We start from the raw sequence: 8,272 nt of genomic DNA, 5'->3' as shown, positions 1-8,272 counted from the left end.
AGAACTAGAAGTCACCATATAAAATAAGTAAGGCAGCAGTTTTAAAACAAACAAAAGGAAGTATTTCTTCACACAATGCACAGTCAACCTGTGGAACTCTTTGCCAGAGGATGTTGTGAAGGCCAAGACTATAACAGGGTTCAAAAAAGAACTAGATAAGTTCATGGAGGATAGGTCCATCAATGGCTATTAGACAGGATGGACAGGGATGCAAAACTATGCTCTGAAGTGTCCCTAGCCTCTGTTTCCCAGAAGCTGGGTGTAGATGACGGGATGGATCACTCGATGATTACCCTGTTCTGTTCATTATCTCTGGGGCACTAGGCATTGGCCACTGCCAAAAGACAGGATACTGGGCTAAATGGATCATTGCTCTGACCAAGTATGGCCGTTCCTATGTTCTTCATTCCAGGGACTCTGCCTATTTGTGCTAAACCACAAGAAAGAGACCACGAGTGTGGTGATACAACAATATTATTGTAAATGGAATGCTAAACGGTCTTAAACTTCTCAGCCACTAGGTGGCAGTGTGTGTAAAATATCTTATTTAAACTAACCTCAGCAGTACCTGGCAGAGGATTAAAGGATTTTATAATGAACACTTCTGGAGTGCATCTCACTCTGAAGGAATCTCTGTAGCCAATCTATATCTGGTACAGGAGGTGACATGGTGTCAGAAGTAAAGTAGTGCCAGAGGAGAACAGAAACACAAGAAACAAAGCAACAAAGGTCGCAAATAGAAGGAACAAAGCAACTCACGTTGCAGGATCTCATCAACATGCCACTACTCAATGCCCCAGAGAGCTTCAGCTTTGACAAACTTTCACAATAGACAATGGAAGCAGTATTTTGCAAGATTTAAGACCATTCAGAATTACTGTTATGACTTTGGAAAAGAATCTATCTCCAAAGTGGCCAGACATGAAGAGAGTAGTCAAATCAGATAAAAAGGCAAAAAAGCTTTTGGATGCTTTTACAACAGATGACACTCGGCGAACTGCCAGGTCTACAACCTGGTGAGTGTGTTTGTTTCAAATTGGATGGAGAAAAAGAATGGACAACTCCAGAGGTCATAAAGAAAAATAATTCAGTGTGTAGCTCATATGAGATCGAGACCAACAGTGGAGAGTTTAATAGAAACCATTGTCATCCACAGTTTGTGCTTCATAAAGAACAATGAACAGAGCAAACTCTACAGATGGCAGATGCAGGACAAGAAGATAATGATTCAAGGATTCTAGACTAACCCACAGCCAGTCGTTGTAACTAATGGATAGCGAGATGACTAAGTTGTTATGCATTCGGGTAATATAATTAGAAAAACAGTACAATTCAAAGACACATTACAAACTGATAGTTACTGAACTTCAAAGATAGCACGGTAGTGTAAATTTTGTAACGGATAGGAATGTAGAACTTAAAGGGGGAGATGTAATGGCATGCTAAACTGTAGTATACTGGTCAACCACTAGATGGCACCTGATTTAAGTTGACCTTAGCTATTCCAGGCAGAGCATTAAAAGATCTTATAGTGAACACATCTGGTATGTATCTGACTCATAAGGAAGCTCTCTAGCCTGTCCGTATCTGATACATGAGCATGACAATTATCTCTTAGGAATGCAGAGTATCTGAGAGAGGTGTCCAAGGAGTGTCCCAGCAGCCAGGGCTATGAGCTCTGTTTTGCCTATTTTCTAAGCCCATACATTTTTGGGTGACTCAGCCTCGGTGCTGCAGGCTATGTCAGAAATGCTCACACACAGGGCTTATCTATATGTTTATAATGTCAAATGGGAGTGACCCTTTTGAAGTTCACATGCCTGCAGCCCAGATGTGGACACCTGGCTCAGTGCAGATGGTGAAACTTTTTCTCATTTCCTCTGCAAGATAAATTGCTTCAGGATTTGTTAGAGATTTTACAGGCTAAAAGCAGAGAGCAAGCACCCAAGCAAGACCCTGCAGGAAATATCAGGAATGTGCCCTGAAAAACGGAGCCTGGCCCTTTATGTGGGTGCCATTTAGAATTTCACTTGGCATAATCATTCCTTCATCAGCTTAATGCACAAGATGAAGACCTGCCTCTAGGGGCACAGTTTTATCACAAGCCTCTGGGAATGGCTCACTAAGTCTCTGGAAGATACTGGCTAAGTGCTGTGCTGCCCAGTTTTCAGTTGCCTGGTGCAGAATGGCTTTTATGGCAGTGATATGACAACAGGATAACACTTGTTCTCATGTTCCCAACAAAGGGGATGTTAAACCAAGATCGCTTCTGCCCATCCCCACTAGTAGTACTAGCTATGCTGTCCTGTAGGGGTTGTCTGCACTAGAGAGTTGTGCGGCTATAACTTTCCTTATGTCCATACACAAATGGTCTTTTAACAGTATTTGACTCCACTTAAAATATAACAATTAAACTGTTTTGCAATAGATGCAACTCTGTTTTGGTGGGAGTTGCACTGATTTAATGACAGCGTGGATGTATTGACCTTCCACTGTAACTGCCAGTTCAATTTGTCCTCCCACTGCATCAGTTCACATCTGGTGACCAGTCTGTTTAGCTTTCTGCATTCTACTCCTCAGAGGCCAGATGGAATTTGATGTCCCCCCTCTGCTGAAAAGCCACTTGCACATAACCAAGAGTCCCCAATTGAGACCCAATTTCATTGCAAGCATGCAGAATCTAAAGCCACCACAACCACTATGCCTCATGTCTCTGTGCGGTCCCACACTAGGATCCTGTACTATGCTGACACTATACCAGTTAGGTAAAGACAATTGGTTAGTGTTAGATGGGCACTAAAAGACCATGATACATTTTATTGAAAGTGTGTCAATAAAACTAATGCTAGTGTCTCAGACAAAGTGTGAGTTGCGTGCAGGAGACCTGTTGCATTGTCATTATAGAACCCAGTGCCATGTAAAGTGTTGTGAGATGCCTGTAGTTGGCATGAAAGTGGTAAAAGAAAAATCCATCTATTCGATATGTGAAGCAGCAGCTGGAATCTGGGATGTTGGGCTGTCCCATTATGGGAGACCTGAAGAAGAGCTCTGTGCAAGATTGAAAGCGACCTCACCCACCTTGTCTCTAATATCCTGGAGCTGACATGGCTACAACAACACGGCATACATCTGGAGCATTTTGAAAGGTTTCCTTGTGATAGCGCTTCATTCTCATTGCTGTGACCAGAGTAACAGCAGTAAAAATCCTAGAGGTGAATTAGAAAAATAACTGATTCAACCACATGAGCAAGACAGGGTGGGCTTATTCCAGACTCCTCCCACATCACTGGCCCAGCAAGATATTGACTGACAATACAGACAGCCAATGAAGCACATGATAAAAGCATTGTACACTCACTGAATGAAAATACCTGGAGTGTAGGAGTCTGTTATCTACAAACTTTTGAAAGTTGCTTTTCACATTTAACACTTTCCTGAGAACCACACTACTTCCACAAAGTTAGCTTCACGCTACAGTCTGATGGTCAGCACTGAAAAATCTGCCCGTCCTGTGCTCTTACCCGGGACTCAGCACCATTGTATTTGAATGAAAAGAGACCAGGCCATTAACACGTGGTTCAGACCTAGGCTTTGGGTAACTCGTAATGTATATAAGAAGTCGTGTGCAGTGTCAGACAGTAAATGAGGTATTTATCTGGACGCTACAGATGGCTAAAGTGAAAGATCGCATAGCTAGGCAGACATGTCAGAACTGGGAACTGAACCAAACTCAGACTCAAACAACAGCATTTTCAGTATTTCAAAATGCAAATTACTCTGCTGGCAAACTAAACACATTTTAAAATAGAATGTGGGCAATGGAATTGCCATCAAACTATCTGAGGGCTTGTCTATATGGGGACATTACATTCAGGAACATTAATCTGTATTAACTAAAGGTGTGAATTTAAAGGGGATTTGTTAAACTTTATGAAAAATGTGTTTGGATGCTCTCGTTCAGAACTGAAGTGGCCTTAATTTGGTTTAGCTTAATTCACTTTGAAGTGAATTCACGTCAGTGAATTAGGCTAAAATTAATTAAGGCCACTTCAGTGCTGTGTCCACAAAGGGGTTTAATGCAGTTTAACTAATTCACTTTAAATTCACATCTTTACTTAATTAAGATTAATGTTTTTGAATGTCCCCATGTAGACAAACCCTGAGATATTATTAGTAGACCTAAAAACCCTAGTCAGGGATCATGGCCCTGCTGTGCTAGTGCTCTAAACACACACAGCACTGAGGCCTCTGGCCTGCTTCTGGCCCCACACAACTACATAGCAACACAAACACTGGAAGAAGATGGATAGGAGCTAACACTTAATCTCAAATAGTGATGCCTACTGCTCCATGAAAACTCTACTGTGCAGCAAGGAAACACCCTTCAATTGGATATGTGTAATGGAAACCTGTGTACAGCATGGATCAAACTTCCACCAAAGCCTCCTGCACTGGGCAGGAAGCAAAGTTTAAATCGTCATTACTCCAAAGAGGGGATGTCCTCTCAGAACTGCTTGCCAGGAGGGTTGTGTGATATAGCTCAGCTTCAGGATGTGCCACCAGCGTTTCATATTATAAGGTATCCCTGGATTATGCAGGGTTGAGGTTGCTTTGCAAAAACATTGTCTAATTTCCTTTTCTGAACAGCTCTGAATGCTGGGACCAGATCTCTGTGATAAAAAGAGCCATTGTCCACCTCATGAAACTTTGGCATCCATTACACAGAATAAACTGTCAGAGGAAAAGGAACTCAGGAAGGGCAGGTAATTTAATGTTGTGTCATATGATTGTAGCTTGTCCAGACTTATTGTGCTTAGTAGGAAGGGAATAGTTATCTGCCCCAGAAGGATCACAAATTTACTTGGATAAAGAACAGTGGTTCTGGCTGAGTAGATCCTATGGACACACAGACCCTGCACATTTTGTCTTGCTTGCTACTCTTTAGCACCTTATTTCCCCCTCCCTTGCAATGGTCCCCTTGGGAGGATGTGTAGAAGACATCACAGCTTTCCCTCCAGTCACAGCAGGCAGATTCAAACAATTTTACCATTGTGGAGACTGGGTATTCTCTCTGAGATCTTTGCCCCTCACACTGTCAGAGAAAAGCATGAGCAGGTGGGCTTAAGAAAACATTAGCAAGGATATGTCATAGGTTTAAAAAGTGTTCGAAGGGAAACGGAGCTGTTACTTTCAATTTTTCACTTGATTGTTTCCCTGATGAAATACAGTCATATCCACTTAAGTAATGCCTTATGGAAAAGGAAGTGGTGTGTTTTTATTGGACACCTTTATTACCAGGCTTGGTGAAAAGTGCAGTTGTGAGCAGGTATCCATTCCTTAGGCCTTTCACCAGTTTGTAATCCTGACAGAGAAGGTCTCCGAATTAGGGAGTCAGAGTTTCAGCAGCAGGAGCTATGGTATGTGGAAATGGTTTAGGGTCCTGAACGGCCCCTCCAGACCCAGGTATAATTTATGAAAGCTGACACTACTGTGTGTGCTATAAGGCTGTTTCTCCAAATTAAGTTTGTGATTTAGACCAGATTGTTAATTTAGTTCAATCAAGTTCACTTCCAGTTTCAAAGTATGTTCCTCTCCTTGTAAGGGCTAATGTGACTGTGACAAAGTGATGGGAAATTCCCCAGGACGGCGCCAGTTCAAAGCATATCCGTCACACTAATGATCACAGGGAGCTTCAGGAGAAGACCAAAGTCTTTGAAGGAAATGCAGAGATGGTACAGTATAGTTAAAGCCCCTGCTGAGGGAATTTCCTCTCGTGTCCTGAGCTGGGACTACACAGCCACAAAGACCTTGTCTAGACTAAGAAAATAGATTGTTTTAAAAATTTGTTAGCTGGTTGTGGTGAGCCATGGGTGACAACAACCAGCTAACACCTTTTTAAACATGACACTCACAACATTGGCACCTACATCTACCGAAACAGCCCTTCCCCACCCACCAGAAAAAAAACTTGTAACCAATCAACCAAAACCAAAAGAATACTCCAGTGTTTTTACCCCAAAAGGGACTCCACAACATCCCCTAGGCTATCAATTTTACATGGAAGGCATTCAGATACCTCAAGGATGGGCAGCAGTATAAAACAGACGATAGATAGATTTGCTTTGTCTATACTGGATGCAAAATCCCGCTTGATAATCATGACACATTAGAAGACATAACCTGCTTTCCTAGTCTAGACATGGACTCACTGACAAGAAGACCACAGAATATGAGAGGCGGACTCCTCCAGATCACAGTTCTCATCACCCATTCGTCTTGTAAAGGAATGAACATTTTCTGTAACACGGGAAATTGTCATTCGTCCTGATTCATGCACTTGCTTCACATACCTGTTACTTGTCCTTATTCTCCAAGAAGTGCTGACTGTAAAACGTTTCTTCCCAGGAGCTCTGTTGATTTTAGGGACAGAAAAGCTTTGGTAATGATTTGCGTTGTGTTAAATGCAGTTTCCTTTTGTTAGTATTCGGTTAGCTGGGTTTCAATATAATTGAATGTTCCCATGTTCTTGTATAAGGAGAGATGACAAATAGCAGGATAGGTCAGCTTTTCAAAGGCATTGAGGCACCTAAAGATGCAGATCCCTAGAGGGATTTTCAAGGGTCTAGGCTCCTAACTGCCATTGAAATCAACTGGATAGTTTGAAAACCTCTGCTCAATGAACAGTGATGGTAAAAAAAGCAAACAGTGAGTTGTCTACAGTTATGTGCAGATCATTTTCTTGAGTGGTTATAGTTAATATAGAATCCAGCAACGTGGGTGAGTAGTTCATATTATCTTTTCCAGTGTGCATTGCTTGCATTAATTAACACTGAATAATAACAATCTCTTCTACCTGTACACAGAGGAAATTAACTAGAACTTATTTGTCCATTCCACCTTGAACTGTTTGTGTCTTATTGGTTTGTTTGTGGCCATCCTTGACCAGGACAATATTTCTAAGGAATGAGCTGAAATCATTCATTTGAAGCTGGGATTCTGAACACAGTAACCGTTTCTATCTCATAATATTGTAGCTATCGCCTCATTAGAAATACTTTTGCAGAGGCTGAACAATAGAGTTAATAATGATTCATGCAGGCTTCATGATTCTACCTAGGGACTGTGATTAATATTAGAGTAATAAACTCCCTGCTCTTGCCCAGACAGGTTTAGCTACACTATCTGTTAATTATTTCTATCCTTATTAGTATTATTACAGGAGACATGTAATTATTACTGTGGAATTCTAACTGGAACATCTCACTGGGTGGTATAGTGTCTCACCTGAGACAAGAGGCCATTTAAAAAAAGTATGAGAAGATTTTATTTGATTTACATAACCAACCTAAGAAAAAGACAAATTACATTCATCACAGTTCATCCTTATTTTATCCTTTTATTCTTTACTTGGCAAGTTCTGTAGTCAGCAATGCAAAGCGTGAGTAAGCATGAGCTGAACACTTCCCATCTGTGTAAAAATGGACTCAATTAAGCAGCATCTCAGGCATTCACTATCATCAGGCTTCCTCTGTTCCTGGGATGCCTCTAATCAAGTATGTCTCTACAATAGATCCTGTGGTGGTTCTCAGCTCAGCAGTGGCTTGGACTGTGGCTCCAGGAAGCTGGGCCCTTTCAGATAAGGTTATTTTAAACAACAGTGTTTGAGTTGCTAAGTGAGATGTACGCATGATGCGATTAGCCTTTCCTAGCGGTGAGTATTCTGGCCCCAGTCCAGCAAACCATTTATAAGCATATGCTTAACTTTCAGCTCTGGAGTAGTCCCATGGACTCCTAGAGTGATCCATGCTGTGCGGGAGCAAGTCCTTAGTGTGGGAAATGAAAACGGCACTGATGTTATTAGAAATCATGGACTCATAGCACCAAGCAGGAGCAGAGAGTGTTATAACATTTCACTTCCGGGACTTGGCGTAGTCTGAAATATGGTGGAAATTATTTAGGATTCAGCTAGTTTCTGTGACTACATGGTTCAATAGAAATAAGAGAACTGAAATGGGATAAGAATAGAGAGCTGGCTCAGGTTAGGTAGGAGGCAGGGAGAAAATCAGAACCTGGCTACAGGATGGAAATAGTTCAGTGTTCAGAGCCAGCAGCCGGGGTTCAGACATTACTAAAGAGAGAGACGTGCCAGGACGTTGGACACTCCTATGATATAAAATGCGTTAGGTCATGCTGATCGCCATTAATCAGATATTAATCCTAACCCTGATGTCACTGCAGAACTATTATCAGATTCAGTAGGACAGCAGCACCT

This window comes from Chrysemys picta, chromosome 24, assembly GCF_011386835.1.
Source record: "Chrysemys picta bellii isolate R12L10 chromosome 24, ASM1138683v2, whole genome shotgun sequence".
NCBI lineage: Eukaryota > Metazoa > Chordata > Testudines > Emydidae > Chrysemys > Chrysemys picta.
This window is presented reverse-complemented; position numbering follows the sequence as displayed.